Source organism: Cupressus sempervirens, chromosome 3 (genome assembly GCF_028749045.1).
Source record: "Cupressus sempervirens isolate cs-2001-9-10 chromosome 3, ASM2874904v1, whole genome shotgun sequence".
Lineage (NCBI taxonomy): Eukaryota > Viridiplantae > Streptophyta > Pinopsida > Cupressales > Cupressaceae > Cupressus > Cupressus sempervirens.
In genome coordinates, this window is record NC_143120.1 from 556,835,642 (window position 1) to 556,857,059 (window position 21,418).

At 33.2% G+C, this 21,418-nt stretch overlaps 1 long non-coding RNA gene across 2 annotated transcripts; it reads right to left on the reverse strand.

Moving 5' to 3' along the window:
• Positions 1–2,353: 2,353 nt before the first annotated feature.
• LOC149567637 (uncharacterized) lies at positions 2,354–5,814 on the reverse strand. Of its 2 annotated transcripts, none has more exons than XR_016361643.1 (3): positions 5,135–5,814; positions 3,049–3,102; positions 2,354–2,875 (listed from the first exon to the last, which is right to left on the reverse strand). It is a non-coding gene; the product is annotated as an uncharacterized LOC149567637 (long non-coding RNA). The 2 variants fall into 2 exon arrangements; XR_016361642.1 differs by lacking the exon at positions 5,135–5,814 and adding an exon at positions 3,629–3,730.
• Positions 5,815–21,418: the final 15,604 nt, after the last annotated feature.

The following is a 21,418-nucleotide window of genomic DNA, read 5'->3' on the forward strand; positions in this document are numbered from 1 at the left end:
CAATTCCTTCTCATTAATGCATGTCTCATCTTCTGAACACATTTCATGAGCTTCATTGACTTCAAAATCATCATTGGACCTACTACTATGATCTTGATGGACTTGATTGTGTAAAAAATCCTCTTCTAATAATGGATTAGAGAAGATAGAGAACTCAAGCATATCTTTATATGCTTCCTCTTAAAATAATGTCTTCAGGAACATAGAATATTCAAGTATGCCTTTGTGAGAGATTTTATGTGGATCATCTAATGTTTTATCAATAAGACTAAAATCTTCATTATCTCTTAAAACTTCCTCATGTTCTATGCAATCCTATTTCATCTTCACAAATGGATTCCTGTGAATTACTATCTCCTTCATCCAGTACCCCTTCAGAATGCATTGATCCATCACCTTGCTCATCATGGTGAATTGATAAACAATTTGAACCATTTCTTTCAACATGTTTGTGATACTTCGTATCTAACAAGGCTGAAATCTCTTCCATGCTAAGAGAATCCTCTTCCTCATTTTCACATTCACTATCATTTATAGGCATATACATCATGGGTTGATTCTCCTTCAAAATATCCACAAATTTCATCTCCATTCAAGTCTAAAACATCATTCGACTCATATGTTACTTCAGTTTTACATTCATTGTTTTCAACCAGTTCATTATCCATAAGCTTGAGGAAGATAAGAAATTGATGATCATACAAGAGACCTAGATCTCACATTTTGTTGAGAAGATTAGAGTATGGAGGTCTACATTTTGAAAGTATTTCTTGATAGGCATTAAATATCCTCATGAAGAATTGTACTGCAAATTCCTCTTCTTGCTTTTTTAAGTCAAAGAATGCATCCAAAGGAGATATATAACTTAGACTTTCATCCAATATTTGGAAAAGAACTTCAAATCAGGGTCATCTGGCAAGATTCCCAACTCATAAAATTATCAATTCCTTGCATGGAGGCATGATGTCCAAAGGTACCTCCTGAAAAATATTCACTATCCTTATAAACAAATGTGTCAATGTCTTGCCTTCGTATCTTTCCAAATTGAAAAATGTATCCAGCGGGTGCATGTCTACTATAACATAGATATGTTTCCTAATCATAGTACATATTCTCCTTAGTACATGATCAAATTATTTCTTTTTGAGTCTTCTCCCTCAACAGAGCTACTAACTTAAATTTTATTGCATAGAGTTGTCACCTCTTTCGAGGAATGTATTAATCTTCTAGGTTCTTACTTCCAACATAGTACACTTTCAAACAAACTGATATAACTACTTATTGATTCTGGTCTGCAAAATCTGAAACTCTAGGTAACTGCACAACACTTGTTGTGGGCAACTCTCCCCTATGGAATCGCCAATCTGTTGGCTCCCAAAACCACAAATTGAAAATCCAAGAGCTTGTCACTTCTCCAATAGGATTCGACAATCAATTCTGGCCAACAGATAGGAATCACCTTGATTCCCCTACACTTCAAGGCTCCAATACACCTAGGCGAGTAGACCCTCTCCTCAAATTTGATCACTTAGTTAAGCTTGGTGAGTTCTTCGATTGGCAAGGTCCTTAAACTCGACCAAAATGAGTTTGAATGTTGAAAGTTGAATGTTTTAAATAATTGAATGAATTGTATAAGGTTTTTTATTTAACAATGGATTAAGGTTGTAAAAAGGAAATTATAGATTTTCTGACTTCAATAATAAAAAGACCAGTGCCTCTGCACATTTGGGCATGAAGATTTTCACATACAACTTTATAATGTTCTATGCACTTATACTGCCAAGATCAAATATATATGCAATCTTAAATTAGTCCAAATTGAACTTTAACTCCTTTGGTAGGGAGACAAATTGTACGAAAATAGTTTGATATTATATTTGGGATGATCAAATTTAAGATGCTAAATAATTGTGTCCACTTATCTAACATTTAAATTTTGCACAAAATTCAAAAAATAATCACAAAAGATGAACCCTCTACAGTTTAAATCTCGATATCAGATCTTTTATTTTATTATTAAAATAAAATAATTGAATTCACATTATGAAGACTCATTATTCCTCCATACAAGTGAATGTATAAAATACTTCTTATGAATGATTGTTCAATGTTGAATATCTGAATACATTTTTATCGACCACCGCTCCATATTTATATCTTATTACTCTAAAACTGTGACCTTTCAAATGAAAAGTCATAACATATATGTTGCCTTTCAGATAAATTGCACCTCTTCAGTTTAATCGCAGATTAGGTTGGTTTATATTTTAACTTTTCATAATGTTGACTTTATCAGGGCTTACATTTATATTCATTCACCACTTTTTACATTATTTAAATAAACAATTGTTGAAACATATTATAATGAACTTTTCATTTAGTGAGATAATAAATGGAGTCTTCAGGATTAGTAACATAAACTGTGGCCTTTGTTTCCAAATTGATTATTTCTTAAATTTCTCCATTCCTTTGAAATAAATTGGGCCCAATCTCTATGTTTAAGGATGATATTGGATACTAAATATCGTTTGACGTTATCTCACGTGGGCTCAAAGAAATCGCACTTATCAATTGTTGTCATGTTGCTTAGTTCCATTCTTGTCCAAGCATCGTGAATCGTGAATGTTACACCATCATAAAGCTATCACGTGAATTCCATCAGGCCTCCTTCTATAGCACAGATTTATTGTTGTTGTGCCCTTTTGTAATCAAATTTAGTTTTTCTTTCGTCCTCAACAAGATATCTCAATGCATTGTAGCCTACGGTCTTAATTCATTTTGATCGCTTCCTTCTAATCTCTCTGTTCCCTCCATTTACTTGTCAGGCTTTGTCTCTGCCATTTTTTGTGTCCAATTAGTGCTGTAATGACTACCCCTACAAAAACAATGCTACATTAGCAATCTCCGAATAATGTGGAAGATTCAACGAAAGTCAAAGTCTTTTGAAAATTGACCAGTCAACATTAGTTGATTAACTATCATTAACTTCAACAAAAATGATACATATACATATATGCTCAAATCTAAAAGAAAACATAATTTCATTACCAGTATACGGAGATGTATCGATTATGTTGACCATTTTGACAGAAGCTCAAGAACCTGTCTAAGAACACAAGGGTGAGAATATTGTAAGAGTGTTTTACCACCCTACCACGAAGCTATTAAGTTTTCCTAAAATCTTTCTTGACATGAAAGATACCTAGCCCAACAACAAGGAAGTCTAAACATGTAAAACTCAAAGTAGTAATGGAAGGTGTGGTCAAATCAAACCATGTTAAAAAAAATTCACAAATAACATGGATAGCCGAATCAATGTATGAAAGAAATTCATCAACAAATGTTCCTTGATCAACATGTATAGATTTAATTTTCTATCACGTTCTAATTTCCACTATGCACTACCACCATATAGGCATACAATTAAAATGCTTGCTAAAAGCGTAAACACTTAATGGGATATATTCAGTTTATGTCAATAAGTATGGTGTCATTTCTAACATATCAATAAAATGTAATTGTTCATAAGTCAAGCAAGGGAAATAATGGATATCAAGTTAAGCCACATCTTAACTAGTTCATCGAATCTCAACTATCCAAAAGAGAGAAATATTATCGATATACTTACGTGTGGATGTAAGGCACCATATCAGACACACATTCGTCTGATCTACCCTTCCTTAATTGACCCATAATCACCACCCTTCTAAAATTCATCCTCCTCACAAAAAAAAAAAAAAAAAACACATATATTTAACTTTTTAAAGAATAAAGTAGAAAGTGATCACAATCTTTCTCCTAGAAAGAAATAGCAGAAAATGAAACACTAAGAAAAATGGAACACAATTTCCCATTTTTATAGAATAAAATAATCGTTCACTAAAAACACTTCACAAGTGTAGATATTCTTCCCATTTCATCATTTCATTTTATTCTCACATTAATTTACAAGGAATTTTAATCTTGTATAATGGTAAAATTTCCTTTCTCTTACGAGAATGTTCAAAGACAAGCTCTTCTTACATTTTATATACACAAAATTTTCATCTTTCTTGATTCAAAAGAAAACAACTAACAACATTCATTATTAAATCGCATAATCAATTAATCTTTTAAGATCTATCTAACCAAGAAAACACATTACCAATGTCACAAATTCAAATTCATTGAACCTAATAACTCTTCTTTAGGCCCCGTTTGCATTCAAGAAAAAATATGAAATCAAGTCATGACAAATTGAGAGTCAATACTTCAATTCATTTGTTCAGGTATCAAAATCAACCTTTACAAATGAGAAGTGTGATTTGATTTATAAAAAGATAACTATTCCAATGAGTAGAGGGAAAATTGAGGAATGAATTAAGCTTTTTAGCATAACTAAATCTATATTACTAATAATAAGGGGTAGTTCTTGTAGTAGGTAGCATAAGTGTGATATTTTGATCTAGCAATCACATGTTTGATACTAACAACCAATAGGTTCCTTATTCACATACCCGTATGGGAATGAGTAGTCTATGGTTGTATTTGTTGAAATAAAGAAAGGAATGATGTGACAAGAGAAGACTCCAAAAATTCTTATAAGTAATTGAAAGGTCATAGGTAATAGATTCCACACAGGATTGCTAGTGGGCATGACACCTAGCACTAACATATTCAAATATCCAATTAACACACAAATTGTCTCCATCATCATAGGGTATATGACACAAAGGCAATGCAACCGAGCATAAGAGATCCGAACAAGTCACATAAACTGGCTCATAAGAGCAACTCTCTGACAAAAATAAAAGAAAGAAAATGGCACAGATCCGAACAAGTCACAAAATGCCCAACACCATCAGTCATGTTTACAAAAGGATTTCAAACAGTCTTGAAACCCTCTGATATTTACAGTGAAAACTAAAACAACAAGGAAATATCTCTTTTGCCAATCGACAGTTAGAAATTGTGATATGAATGTACACAAGTTCTCCTACAAGTACAACATTATTCATCCAATTTAATTAAACAAAAATATAAAACTAGCAATATGTGTTGCTACCAAATTAGTTTGTATATAGTTACTTAAAAGCTGGCATGGAAAAGAGAAATTTGAGTGATTAAATTTCAACTAATAATCAGCAAGGTGCACCTTTGTTTCTTACAGGACTCCACTTCCATAGTTTGTTGGAGCATGGCGGCAAGGTGGTGTTGTAGGCAACCACAAGTTGTGGCAGGTATGGTGTTTGAATCTGTAGTGATAATGATTGTTGTAATCCTTCAAATGCACTTCAATCATTCCAGTATGTTTCGCTACCTCCACCGCATGACCCAACACAGTTTTTAAAATGATTCATGACCACAACATTTTTGCCCCATTATATCTCCAAACATAAAGGGTGTAAGACACCCTAATCGAATGCACAGACCACATCCTCATCATTGGACATTGTCAACATATCTTTGTCTTCATCTGTATATCTTATCTCCAGTTGTTGGGCATCCCCATTCAACCTAAATAGCTCAAATATCACAGTTTGCAAGTCATGCAAAGAAAGGCCATAGGACTTACGGCAAAGTGCCTCTATTCATCTTCGTATTTAACCTTGACATCGACAAGCATATATTTCACCCTAGTTCCTCCCATGGTTGCGCTCAGACACCTCTTCTATTGAGAAAACATTGTAATAAAAATTAAAAAATTGGGTGACTGTGAAATAGCTTGCGGCATAAAGTGCAGGACATGTAAGTTGCTGCCACAACACACGGATTGCCCCCCATAAAATGTTCGATAGAAGAAATAAGTTAGGGCTTTCGCACAAAAAAAGTTTGTAATTGTTTCATAATCTATCAAATGTGTAATGAACCCCCAATTCTTTGCATTCCCCAACTTCCTTTTTCAATAGTCGTACATTATTATTATACTGTAAAATGATTAGGCTTAATAAGTACATGGCACAACAACACCCCTTCTATTTAGAAGAGAAATGGGTTGTGACAAGTGCTGACCTTGCTAACTATGCATGAAACTGATCAATCATCACTATTTGTCTTATAGTTTGCATTCCTCTGCCATGGCTTCTATTGAATCTAACTATAGCAACTAGTGATTGACTCGCTCCTTCACTTATTATAATTAGACCTTGCTCCTAGATATGATGCATGTGACTACATATATTACTATTGCTTGTAAATGATGCTTGGAGTTTGCATTTGAAATTGTTGCCCCTATTTAGTATTCCAGTGTAATAAACTCACTTGGATAATGAATCTCTCAACCTTATAAAGAATAAATTTCATAAATATACTTTGAATATATGATTTTAAAACATAGGAAACATTCCATCATATGTCTGCCTTCTTTCTCTTCATCGTGACTTAATGTACTATGTTACACTTATCATATTTTATCTTACTATCCACTAGAAACCTTCACTGGAAAAGCCTTGTTCCAAGGATATTGTTTTGTTCACATTCTTGAATCTCCAACATTAATACCCAAATGGAGGTCCTAAATTTTGCAAAAATTTGGGCTCCATCTCACCCAAATGATCAAATTCCCCAAAAACACCCTTTGTATTCCCTAAATCCTCTACAAACATGTACCCCAATAGCCTTTAGCTAGCCAACTTGTATATCATTTCTTTCCCTTATCATTTGTCTCTAGTAGCCATGTGCTCATCGACCATATTATCCAAGAAAATCTTCGTTAACCCTGGTAAAAGTGTACACTCCACACTATATAGATCCCCCTAAATGTATCACTAACCACCATTTAAAGACACCCCACACAAAATAATAATAATAAAGTGGTTATTAAATTTGTAGGATAGTGGACTGAAGATATATATATATTTCACTCATCAATTTTTATCTAGAAAAAGAAGAATGGGTTCGACTAATCTATGTGGAAATGCACTGCCGATTTATTAAGTGATAGAGAAGTAGGTTGTCATATCCTTCCCCCCTTAGAAAATGCATCATCCCTGATGCATTGATTTAACTTTGCAAATATATCAAGGAAAGTTGAGTTTTTCACATAAACAATGATTCATAGTCTAGTTTCCATTATTCAAAATAATGCATGAGTCCACATTTATATTCTATTATAAACTGACAAGATGGACCTTCATCTATGTATTAAATTCAAATTCTATTTGGAATGCATTCAGATAAACTCAACACGCAAACTCTTTAAAGATAGTATTATCACTTATTATAACTAACATAGTTAAGAGAAAATAAACATACACTGGAAATAAAAACATGTAATAATTAATCATTTCAAGAATATTTTCTTTATGAATGTATGAATTCCATTACCACCATGTACTGCTATGAGGTTAGATTGCCTCTCTTCCACATTATTCCCCTTTTCTTATTGTGTGTTGTTCCCTCTGTTACATTCATATGAACAAAACAAAAATTTAGTCCATGTTATATCATAAATCGATAATATATCAAATCCACTATCCCCCATCTCAATGAAATCCAAAACTCAATTGTATATTACCAAAAATTCACAAGAAAGCACTATGGCATCACACACATTTGACCTTTCTAGTAGATACTTCCTATCTACTTCCCATTATACTCATGCACATACATTGATAATACTTTCAGTTCATTCACAATGTAAATAATTGATGGAGACAAGGTCTCCATTATATATATCAATAGTCAACATTTTCTTTTAAAATTATGGTTTCTTAACTCAACTTATCTTTAATAACAAAGTAATCCTTCATACATATCATATAGCATATGGGGCTTAATAAGTAAGTCAATCATCCAAGCATGCTTTCCAATCACTTGTAAAGATTAGTGATTCCACTTTTCCCATTTATGTGACCTAGGCCCTCATGCTCATCTTGTCACAACATAAACATAGATATCCATGATAAAATACTATGAGAATTATGCATAAATGATGACTAACAATGTACCTATAGAATCAAAAACTTTTACATCCTAGTATTTACATCAATATAATTAATGACATGAATATAAAGTTAAGGAAAAAATTTGATCCATATGCTATACATTAAGAGTACAACTTGTTGAGATATGATTGAAAAAGATCATTGTTGAGAGAGATTGTTGAAGAATACTATGTATTTCAATCATTGTTTTGTCACTTATGTCAAACCTATTATTTGTTGGTAAGACAACTGCTTATAAGATTCAAGTACTATCACTTAGTCGATTGATGAAGAGGATTTGATCAATAAGATGTAACAAAAGACTTAGTCGATTGATGAAGAGGATTTGATCAATAAGATGTAACAAAAGCACCTAATGGAAAGGTTGAGTTATGATAATGTAATAAAGTATAAGGATCAGTTAAGAAAGTAATGACATGATGTATTGATAATCTACTTAAGGTTACAAATGTTGGCTATGCTAAGAAAGTTTAGAAGAACAAGTTACACAAAATTTGGTTTCCAAGCTTGACTGAGTGGATAGTACGTGTTGAGAAAAGTCAGTGCAATCCAAGCAAAAAGTCAGTTGGAGCCAAGTGAAAGCAAATTCTAGTGGATGTCAAACAAGACAGTTGATGTCGAGCAAATTTTAGTTGATGTCGAACATCAGTAAACTTTAGTTGATGCCGACTGATTTTATAATTGATGCCAAGCAACGTAGTATGTGTCGAGCATCAGAAGGTTGATAATGTTGAGTTGTTGCATTATGTTAAAGATTGAAGACTCACCAAATCTAAGTTGACAAGTTTGTTTTCTTGAAACTTGTAAACTAGGAGGAAGATAAGGTTGATGAGTTGGTGGTACAAAATTTGATGTAAACCATTTTTAGGTGAATTCAAATGGATTTTAGGAGAATTTTCTAGAAGAGATACAAGATATAGGGTAGATACATTGTATCCTACCTAATCCATCCGAACCCTAGTTTTCATGATGGAAAATGAGAGGGAAAATAAAATTTCCTATATATAGGAAAGTCTAGTCATGAAGCAAAATGTTGTCATGTGCGTGAGTCTAAGGAAGAGAAGGAGTTAGGGTTGTTGCTTCATCAAGTGACCTAAGAAAAGAGTTTGTACTGACATGTTCAACAAGAACACTTAAGGAGATGAATGCTTGAAGGGTAAACAAGTTGTCAACGCTACAAAGTATGAAGGCCAAGCAGAATTGAGGACTGAACAGAGATCTATAATCTACTGTTATTCTCTAACAATTGTATCAGTCTAGGGTAATTCCAAGTAAATGGCCTAAAGTCCTCTAACAAGGCTCACTTCTAACAGAGTGATTGAAACCCCTTAACCGGGTCACATTTAACAATGTGTATTGCAATCTTTAACAGGGTTGGCCTTTCACAGGGCATCACTTCAGAAGAGTGAAAAGGAGTAGCATGTTATTGGTGATTTTTCCCAAATTGGGTTTCCTCGTAAATCATTATGTCAAGTGTGTTGATGAATCCCATTATGTTTCATGCTTTACATTTCTATAAGTTGATTTGATAGAAACATACAAGATCTAATGATTGCATAATCTTATGGATGCATGCATGGGTATGAATGTTTTATTGGTTTACTAAGTTGTGAAAAGTTTTATTTATACATCTAGACCTTGGATAACTGATTCACCCCCCCCCCCTTAGTTATTCCAAAGCATTCCAACAATTGCTATTAGAGTCATCTACTTAAGAGGACTAGTTTTAAGGTACTAGAAGCATAAAGATCGATATGTCTAAAAGAGAAGTACCTAAGCTCAATAGAGATAACTTTCCTAAATGGCCAAGTTTGATAAAACTACACCTTGGAGGACTTGGAGATCATGCACAATCTACTATTTTAGTAGAACATGATGATCCAATTGGGGCCCTAACTGCTGAAGATATAAAGAAGAAGAAAGAACACAATCAGGCGATGTTGGAGATTGTCTTTGCCCTAAGGTATGCCGAATTTGATAATATCAAAGGTCTTGATAGTGCAAAGAAAATGTGAGATACCCTAGCCACCATCTATGAAGGAGACAAAAATGTTTAAAGAGCCAAATCTAAAAGTCCCAAAGGTAAGTTTGATGATTTGAGAATAGAAGAAGGTGAAAATATTGCTCAATATGTTGCTAGAATAAAAGAAGTTGTTAGTGCAACAAGAGGAGCTACTAGTCATATAGATGATGATACTGTGTTTAGCAAAATCTTGAGAACACTACTGCCTATTTATACTATTAGAGTTTCTGCAATTCAAGAACTGAGACGTATTCTAGGAAATGATCTAATTCTTGGAGGTCTGGTAGGTAGACTCACTACTTTTGAGCTATCTAACTTTGATAATTACAAACCTAAGAGTCTTGAATCTACTTTCAAAGCTAAGTTGTTATTGAAGGACTCTAATGAGGTGAAGCAAAAGAAGAAGAAGAGAAAAATAATATATGTATCTAGTGACAGTGATACATATAAGGAAGATGTTGAACAACTGGAAGCACTACTGGCAAAAAGATTTCACAAAGGAAAAGGTAAGTTTAAAAGTAAGTTACCCATCATTTGTTTTAATTGCAATGAGGTTGGTCATACTACTACAAGATGTACACAGAAGAAGAACTACAGAGGTATTGACAAGTACAAGATCAGAAGAGAAGATGACAGCAAAGATTACAAAGATAAAGGCAAGAAATCATGCTATATTGCTGAAAAGGAAATCAGGGATGATTCTGATGAACATGATGATGAAGTGGTGTATGTTGTAATAAAGGATGAATCTGATGAAGATGAGGCAATTGCACTTATGACTTGTGTGAACAAAAATGATAGATGGATCATTGATAGTGGATGCTCACATCACATGACTGGAGACAAAAGTAAGGTCACTACCTTAAATTGTTATGATGGAAATAGTGTAAGATTTGGTAATGATGCACCATGCTTAATAAAAGGAAAAGGTTCTATGAAACTCACAGATAAGATTTCATGTGACAATGTTTACTATGTTGAAGGACTAAACTATGACTTGTTGAGTGTGTCACAATTGAATAATTTGGGATGCAAGGTTGAATTTGGAAACAAGGCTGCTAAGATATGACACAAAAGGGGAACTGATTGGAAAAGGTGATCAAACTAGAAGTAGTCTATTCTATCTTGATATAGAATATGCTACTTGTCTTATTGTAAAATTTGATGATGTATGGATTTGACACAAAAGATTATGTCATGTTAACTTTAATAACTTGGTTAGTATCAGTAACATGAAGAAAGTTAGAGGTTTGCGTAAGTTGAAGAAGCTTGATAGTGTAGGGTGCAAACAATGTCAACTAGGCAAAATGACAAAGTTAAGCTTTAAGAGTAAAACTTATACCTCAAAAGAAATACTTGAGATTTTTCATGCTAACTTGTGTGGACCAATTGAAGTGCAAAGCTACAAGGGAGATAAGTAAATAATTTTATTTGTTGATGATCACTTTAGGATGATGACAATTATGTTTTTGAAATGAATTCTGATGCTTTTCAAATGTTTAAGTGGTACTTGGCAAGAGTTGAAAAGGAAACAGGTAAAAGTCTAAAATGTTTGAGATCAGACAAAGGAGGAGAATTCACATCAAACGAATTTGAGATGTTTTGTAATGATAGAGGAATCAAAAGACAAACATCTTCCCCTAGCACCACTCCACAAAATGGGATTGCTGAAAGGAGAAATAGGTCTATAATGGATTGTGCTAAAACACTCATGATGAAGAATAATGTTGCTCTAAAATATTGGAAAGAAGCTTTAAGTACAACTATCTATACCTTGAACCATGTGCAAATCAAGAAAGGTACTCATTCAACACCTTTTGAACTATGGTATGAATATCCACCCAATGTAGAATATTTTAAGATATTTGGAAGTAAATGTTACATTCTTAAAGATGTTAGGAATGACAAGCTTGATGCAAAAAGTGAAGAAGATATATTCCTTGGATATTCCACAAGAAGCAAAGCTTATAAGTGTTTAAATACAAACACTAACAAAATTGTGGAAAGTGCAAATGTGAACTTCGATGAATATAAAGAGATACATCAGGCTGAACCTATGAAAGAACCAGAAGAATAAAAATCATTTGTATACTTTTATGAAGGTATGCCTGCTGAAGAAGATGCTACAAATCAAGCTATAAATCAACAGCAAATCTTAGTGACTGCCAAGTCACATCCCGTGAATGTTGAGTTGCATTAAGGAATTGAGCTACATTTAGATGACAAGTTACAAAATGAAGTGGATGCACATTTTGATTTTGAGATTAGTATAAATTAAAGAGATGCTAAGATAATTGACAGAGATGTACATAGTGATTCTAAGGTTGAAAGAAAAAATGAAGAAACAAGAGCTGAGCCAAGATTGTCCAAATATGTCAAAAGACATCATCCTACTACTCAAATCATCGGAGATAGAAATGCTAGAACAATGACAAGAAATAGGTTGAGAAATGAATCGTGTTTGCTAAGCATGAATGAACCTAAAATAGTGAAAGATATGTTAGAAGATGTTGACTAGTATAAAGCCATGGAAGAAGAGATTGAACAAATAGAGAAGAAAAAAACATGGAGTCTAGTTCCTAGACCAGAAGACAAAAATGTGTTTGGCACCAAGTGGGTATTCAGAAATAAGTTAGATGAGAATGATGAAGTCACAAGAAACAAAGCAAGATTAGTTTGCAAGGGAAATGCACAAGAAGAAGGAATTGACTACGGAGAGACATTTGCCCTTGTTGCTAGAATGGAAGGAATAAGAACTCTACTTGCTTATGTTGCATACAAAGGTTTCAAAGTTTATCAAATGGATGTTAAATCTGCATTTCTGAATGGCATACTAGAGGAAGAATTTTACATAGAATAGCCAGAAGGTTTTGTTGATGAGAACAATAAGAGCATGGTATATAGACTGCACAAAGCTCTATATGGTTTAAAATAAGCACCTAGAGCATGGTATGAGAGACTTCATACTTATCTTATGAAGATTGGATTTGAAAGGAATGGTGATAACAACAATCTATACATAAAGATAGAAAAAGGTAAGGGTATTCTGTTATCTAAAATATTTGTTCATGATATCATATTTGGAGGACAAGGTGCTTTATGCAAGGATTTTGCAAATCAAATAAAACAAGAATTTGAAATGTCTATGTTTGGAGAAATCAATTTTTTTGTGGGATTGCAAGTCTATCAGATGAAATATGGTATATACATCCCTTAGTCAAAGTATGTCAAAGAAATATTGAAAACTTTTGGATTAGAGGATTCCAAACCAGTAAGTACACCTATGGTGACAAGACACAAGTTGTCAAAGAATGATGATTCTGCTAAGGTGAATTAAACATTATACAGGTCTATGATTGGCAAATTGCAATATGTAGTACATAGAAAACCTGATATTGCATTATTTGTAGCGATAGTTGCAAGATTCCCTACTAATCCCATGGAGAATCATTTAATGGTTGTGAAGAGAATAATGAGATATCTAAAAGGAATAGAAGAGTTTGGCCTATACTACAAGAAGATTGAAAAGTTTGAGTTGAGAGCCTACACTGATGTTGAATGGGCTGAAAACATTGATGACAGAAAGAGAACCAGTAGAGGAGCATTTTTCTTAAGCAAGAGACTAGTTACATCGACTAGCAAGAAACAAATTTGTACTTCACAATCTACTACTAAAGTTGAATATGTTGCTACTATTGTAAACAACACAAACATTGTATGGATCAAACAGCTACTCAAAGGAATGAAGGAAGAAATCACAGAACCAATGATACTTTATCATTATAATACAAGTGCTATCAACATATCAAAGAATCCAGTGATGCACACAAAGACAAAGCACATTGCAATCAAGTATCATTACTTGAGAGAGTTAGTTCAAGATAAAGAGGTGAAGATGGAATATGTCAACACAAAGGAGCAAATTGTTGATATATTCACAAAACTATTACCTAAGGATGCTCATTAGTATCTAAGAGGTAAACAAGCTGATATTCATGTGTTACACATTGATGTAGAGGATCTTACTTTAGGAGCTACCTAAAGTAATCACAGAACTAAAATTTCAAAACTGTCACAAGAAAAGTGACAGAGGGAGAAATTGAAGAAACTACAAAAGCTTATATCTGCATATTTTAAGATGACAAGTTTTTAGTATATGTCTTTGGTATTGTTGCCAAAGAGGGAGAAAGTACATTAAACTAATCATCATCAAAGGGAGATTAGACAATTGATGATGTACAAGAGATTGTTATCAAAGAAGCTAGTGATCTTAGAGGGAGATCAGACAATTGATGATGTATGATGAAAAAGATAGAGAACAATGTAAGACAAAGGGAGAAATTCTAATCTACCTAGTAAGAGGGATATACAAGAAGGAACTCAGAGGGAGTTATACGAAAGAGTTTTGTAACCTAACTAGAAGATGGAAGTTGTTGATAGAGGGAGAAATTTTGATACAAGTTTTCTTTTTGGTATTGTCTTACTATTTTAACCTGGTCAATTTGCTTGAACAAGATGTTCATCATTTTATTACTTGGTTGATTAGTTTGGTTTTCCATCAATGCCAAAGAGGGAGATTGTTGAGATATGATTGAAAAAGATCATTATTGAGAGAGACTATTGAAAGAGAGAGATTATTGAAGAAGACTATGTGTTTCAATCATTGTTTTGTCACTAATGTCAAACCTGCTATTTGCTAGTAAGATAATTGCTTATAAGATTCAAGTACTATCACTTAGTTGATTGATGAAGAGGATTTGATCAATAAGATGTAACAAAAGCACCTAGATGAAAGGTTGAGTTATGATTATGTAATGAAGTACAAGGATTAGTTAAGACAGTGATGACATGATATATTGGTAATCTACCTAAGATTACAAATGTTGGCTATGCTAAGAAAGTTTAGAAGAACAAGTTACACAAAGTTTGTCTACCAAGCTTGACCAAGTGAATAGTAGGTGTCGAGAAAAGTCAGTGCAAGCCAAACAGAAAGCTAGTTGGAGCCAAGTGGAAGCAAATTCTAGTGGATGTCAAACAAGATAGTTGATGCCGAGTAAAGTTGAGTTGATGTTGAGCATCAATAAACTTTAGTTGATGCCGAGTGATTTTATAGTTGATGTTGAACAATGCAGTATGTGCCAAGCATCAGAAGGTTGATAATGCCAAGCTATTGCATTATGTTAAAGATTGAAGATTCACTGAATCTAAGCTGAAAAGTTTGTTTTCTTGAAACTTGTAAACAAGGAGGAAGATAAGGTTGATGAGCTGGTGGCACATAATTTGATGTAAATCATTTTTAGGTGAATTTAAATAGATTCTAGGAGAAATTTCTAGAAGAGATAAAAGATATATGGTAGATACATTGTATCCTATGTAATCCATTTGAACCCTAATTTTGATGATGAAAAATGAGCAGGAAAATATCCTAATTTTCTATATATAGAAATATCTGATCATGAAGCAAAAAGTTGTCATGTGCGTGAATCTAAGGAAGAGAAGAAGTCAGGGGCTTTTCTTCATCAAGTGACCTAAGAGAAGAGTTTGCAATGGCATGTTAAGCAAGAAGGCTTAAGGAGATGAATGCTTGAAGGGTGAACAAGTTGTTAGAGCTGCAAAGTATGAAGGCCAAGTAGAATTGAGGACTGAACAAAGATCTGTAATCTACAAGAGGAGTTGTAAGTTGTATCAGATCAAAGCTCTATTGTTACTCTTTAACAATTGTATTAGTCTAGGGTAAATCCTTTGGATTAAGATTGACCTAGCATTCATTTGTAAATCCTTTAACTGGGTGGCATTCCAAGTGAATGGCCTAAAGTCCTCTAACAAGGCTCACTTCTAATAGACTGATTGAAATCCCTTAACCGGGTCACATTTAACAATGTGTATTGTAACCTTTAACAAGGTTGGTCTTTCACAGGGCATCACTTCAAAAGAGCGAAAAGGAGTAGCATGTTACTGGTGGTTTTTCCCAAATTGTGTGTCCATGTAAATCATTATGTCAAGTGTGTTGATGAATCTATTATGTTTCATGTTTTACATTTCTGCAAGTTGATTTGACAGTAACATACAAGTTTTAGTGATTGCATAATCTTATGGATGCATGCATGTGTATGAATGTTTTATGGGTTCACTAAGTTGTGAAAAGTTTTATTTATACATCTAGACCTTGGATAATTGATTTACCTTCTCCCCCCTCTCAGTTATTCTAAAGTATTCCAACACAACTATACTAAATAGATTATTAGTAATATTAATAACATGAGTACAATCATAAATAAAGTGTTAGAGTAATTAGATATTTTCTAATTAACTCTATTCTACTTAAGCTAAACTTAGGCATCAAAAATTAATTCTTTTATTAATTATTATAATGCATCTTAGCTTTTACCTTTTAGGGTTTTAATCTCCTTTATAAGGATTGATCTCTTTGTAATAATTCATTCGTTCAATATAACTGCAATTTATTTTTTCCACATCAAGAATGTCTCATCTATGGATCTGGGAATTCCAACAACCTCCATAGTTTTTGCTTCTCTCATTCTGTGACAGGTGTTTTCATATAGGTGATTCTTGGGAGTTGTAGGCTTGATCTTTCATCAACTTCAACATGATATCAGAGCTCTAGATCTTCATGTCTTTGTTCTATTTATAAGAGGATTGGCTTGGATTTCATATCTGTGTTTTTCTCAAAGGGTTTCATTTTTCAAAGTTTTTTTGTATTGGATCTTGGGAGGTCACCTTTTTTTATGCACTTTGAGCCCAAACAAACCTCATCGTTGAGCTCAAAGTGCCCAAAAACCCTTGCACACAGTTGGAATTTGAGGCAAAAAAATATTGCTCCTAGATTGGGCATGTTTCCTGTGGTGGCAATTTTATAATTTTTCAACATGGAAATTGAGATTTTTGGCTCGAATATCAAGATTTTTCAACATAGAAATCAAGATTTTTTGGCTCAAAAAATGAGATTTTTGGAATAAAAATTGAAGTTTTTTGGCACAAAATTCAAGGTTTTTTAGGCACAAAAATCAAGATTTTGGTACAATTTTTTTAATTTTCTAGTACAAATATCAAGAGTTTTTGGCACGAAAATTGAGATGGTTTTTTGTACGGAATATACATGCTTCTCAAGGTGATTTTTGTAAAGATCTTGTACACTTCCCAAGACAATTTATGGCATGACACTAGCACACTTCTTGAGGTTATTTATGGTGCTAGCAATCATGGGCCCCAAGACGGTGACTTTTTATTTTGAAGTTCTGACTCTTTTTTGACCTACCTCAGTTTTTTGGTCGTAACTTGCTCATTCAAACTCCATTTTTTATAAATGAGATATCGTCAAAAAGTTGATTTCGATCTTGTTATGATGATGCAGTTTATTTGGACTTTTGATGTTGTTTGGTTTCTAGTTTATGCAGTCAAATTTAGAGGTTTTATTTTGCACTTCTAGAGACATTCTATTTTCTAGATTCTTCTCTAGGCACATTCCAATCAACTTTTTGATTTTTTGCATTATGGTGGATATCTTGGTTGTTTAGGTCCAAAGATCGATTTTGTTGCTTCAAATGATTTTTCATGGATTGTACTCTCTTGTATCAACCTAATGTCTCTTTTGATCTTTATTGATATCCTTTTGTAGTTTTTTGCAAATACACTAAGATAAAGTGTCACTCTATTGCATTTCGAGATCTTGCACATCTTTGTATTTTGTTGTACTCGCACTACATTATAAAGTGCCTTGGGGGTTTCATGTTGGCCATATTTTCCATCTTCTTTCATCAAGTGAGTGTTCGTTCCATGACACTAGCCTCATGATGTGTCAATGACACATTCCATTATAAGTGTTTGTACTTCTTTTGTACTCTTGAATTTCCTAGTTCTTCTTTCTGTAGCAGATATTGCATTCAGTTTCAATATTCATGCCTTACCTCTCAACATTATAGGGGGGTTATGTGGTTCAATTGAGTGAGTTTTATATTCAATATTTGATCCTATGTAATATGTGATTGCACTGGCTAGATAAATATGTATTTCAATGAGATGGATCATTTACCATAAAGACACACTTCTTTTCATTCCCACTTTGGTTGCAATCTTCCATGTTCAATTGATCAACTCTTCAAGATTTGGTGTTTCATGCCATAAGTATCTTTGAGTTTAGTTGTTTGTCTTTGTGTACATCCTGATTCGATGTAGGTTATAGTCTTCTCTACCTAGTTAGGTTATGTCTCGATCAAGGTTCTTCAAATCAATAGTTACTTTTGATTATCTTTGCCACTTCTACATGCTTCAGTGGTGTTCTACATGGTCATCTTTTGTTCCTATCTTCTAGGACATTCCCTAGTTTGGAGGCTTCTTCAGTCCTTCACTAGTTCTTTTAACATTATTTCTATCTCTTTTTGGAGTAGAGTTTTTCCCATGTGGTTTTTTTTATTTCTCCTCTTTTCAAGGATTTTGTTGTTCTTGGGTACCTCATCAAGCCCTATTGTCGGGACCCAAATTTACTTTCAATAGTAGTTTCTAAGTTTATAGCTACTCCTTAAGGTTATCTTAAGGGGAGGTGTTAGAGTAATTAGATACTTTTTAATTAACTCTATTCTACATAAGCTAAACTTTAGGCATCTAATAATTAATTCTTTTATTAATTATTATAATGCAACCTAGGTTTTACCTTTTAGGGTTTCGATCTCCTTTATAAGGATTGATCTCTTTGTAATAATTCATTCATTCAATATAATTGAAATTTTTTTTTTGTACATCAAGAATGTCTCATCTGTGGATTTGGGAATTCCAGTCTCCATAGCTTTTGCTTCTCTCTTTCTATGATAGGTATTCGCATACAGGTGATTCTTGGGAGTTGTGGGGTTAATCTTTCATCAAATTCAACATAGAGTGTCTTAAATTACATCAAATGGTCAATCATGATACAACTGCCCTCAATAATCATCCATCCATAGTAACCAAATCTCATGATTTTCTCAAACAAATTTTCTATTTTCTTTCGCAGGACATGAGTGATCAACCTATGTCCCATGAGCATCTCAAATAGTTGTTCATCTACTTTCTCAAGATGGGAGTATGGCCCATGAATTTTTCCACTGACCATGGAGTGATTAGCTCCTCTAGGGCTCATCATAGCACGTAGAGACTACTTGAGGCTTTTCATAACACAAAGAGCTATGATGCAAAATGAACATGAATGTGGAAGGGGAAAAACATATTAATCCAATAATATATAACACATGCAACAAAAGCTTTGGCCAAATAATTTTAGACCATAATAGTACTAATTGATAGCATGAAAAGTACAATATTTTCTATAACTACTCTTCTCTTGATAATTGCAATCAACATCACTCCCTTTTATCATACATGCACATAAAGCAAAAGAAACAACAAGGTCTTATGAGGCATTTAAATATTTGAGAAATCATTACATTAATTAATCTTGATAAACAATAAGATTTCAAGAATGAACTTTATGTTTCTCATGAAGGTGAAGATAGTTAACAACTACATCCTTACTTCTAATACTATAAAAGTTAACATAATCAAAGGTATTATGCATTTATCATGAAAAAATTCTCATAGAAAATAATATAATAAGAAGAAGGTGTTGATCATTCTACCAATATCACCAATAGTGCATAAATTCTAGTTCATTATCATCAAGAGATTTTGCCTGTTAAAAATCCATGCAATGCTCCTCACAGTAAACTCATATCAATTACATATAACCATTACATAACATCTCATACAATATATAACCAATATTCATGCTCATGTTTATGATAATGTACTTGAGCAATTTATGAATGATTTCAAGCAATCAGAGTATGGAGCAATCAAGAATGATATGTTCTCCTCAATCTACTCCCTTCTACATTCTATCATAGTTCTATTGGAAAGTACAATTGAAATAATTGTTATGTTGGCATTTATGTCAAACTTTATTGGTAAGATAGTTGCTATCTGAGTAGAGTGTCATATCAAGATGATTGATGAAGAGTATTTGAGAAGAAGGATATAACAAAAGGACTTAGAGGAAAGGTTGAGTTATGAGGAACTACAATGGGCACTTGATTAGTTAAACTTTGATAAGATAATATGATTGTCTAATTATATCCTAAGTGGAGAAGACAATTATACTAAAGCCTAGAAGAAGTGATAAAAAAAGATCAAATTTATAGGCTTGATCAAGTAGAAGAATAGAAGATTAAGGAACTAGAAGTTTATGCCAAGTGATGGTAGAGTTGATTGAGTGATAGTATAAGCCAAGAAAAATATAATTTCGACTGAGCATCAGTATCGATAGAGTATCATAAATTAAGTTGGACAAAACAATTAGTATCAACTGAGTAATTTAGTGATAACCAAGTGTCAAATTCTAGTGCTGGCTGAGGGAAATCATTTGATAGATTATGAGGAAATCTTGATTTCCAAACAATACAATTGAATTCTTGGAATATGAAAAGTGTCTTGAAAATGAGGATGGATGGTGTGGAGCATTTAATTCAAGGGAAGCCATATTTGGGTGTTTCAATGCATGAATTTAATGAGAAGTTTGGAGAAGTTTCTAGAAAGGAATTGAGGAGATGAATAGATGGAAGGATTCAATGAATCTGAACAAACTCTAAGATCTACGGTGATGTTAAAGTGGCAAAAGATTAAAACTACCTATTTAAGGAGGTACAAGGGCTAAAGTTAGAGAGGTTAGCAGAGCTGGTGAAGACCTTAACAAGGTTGGAGTAGTTGTTGATTTTGATGGTTGGAAAACTTGAGAAGAAGGTTGTATAGTGAAGTGTTGAGGATAAGAGTCATTGCTTGAAGGATTGCCAAGTGAATCAGTGATGGAGATGTTAATGGAGGCCAGTCACTGAGTTAGTTGTTGGACTTAATTGTGATATTTATTTGTAATGCGAGTTGTATTTGTCATATCAACCTACTATTACTTTCTAACCATTGTATCAATATTGAAATCCTTTAATCAAGGTTGACCTAATAGTCATATGTAAATCCTTTAATCAAGGTGACATTCTAATGGAATGATCTTAAGCCTTCTAATGAGGCCACTCCTAACAGGATGATTAAATCCTTTAGCAAGGTCACATTTAACAGTGTATTTTGTAACATTTAAGATGGTTAGCTCCTAATAGAGCTCACTTCTAAAGAGTGAAAAATTGGTAGCATGTTACTACTATTTTTTTCAAAATTGGGTTTCCACGTCAAATCCTAGTATCATACTTGTGTGGATGTTATCTGAGGTATTTTAATGTTAATGATTTACATTCTGCAAGTTTGTTACTATTAGGACAATGGACTGCAAGTTTATGTCACTAATTATTTATTGTAGAGACTGAGCTACTAAATTTTTAGATCTGAAGTATTTGTAGTGATTAAAATTTTAATTGGTACATCTAGACCATTGGATAACTGATTCACCCTGCCTCCCTTGCCCCTCTCAGTTATTCTG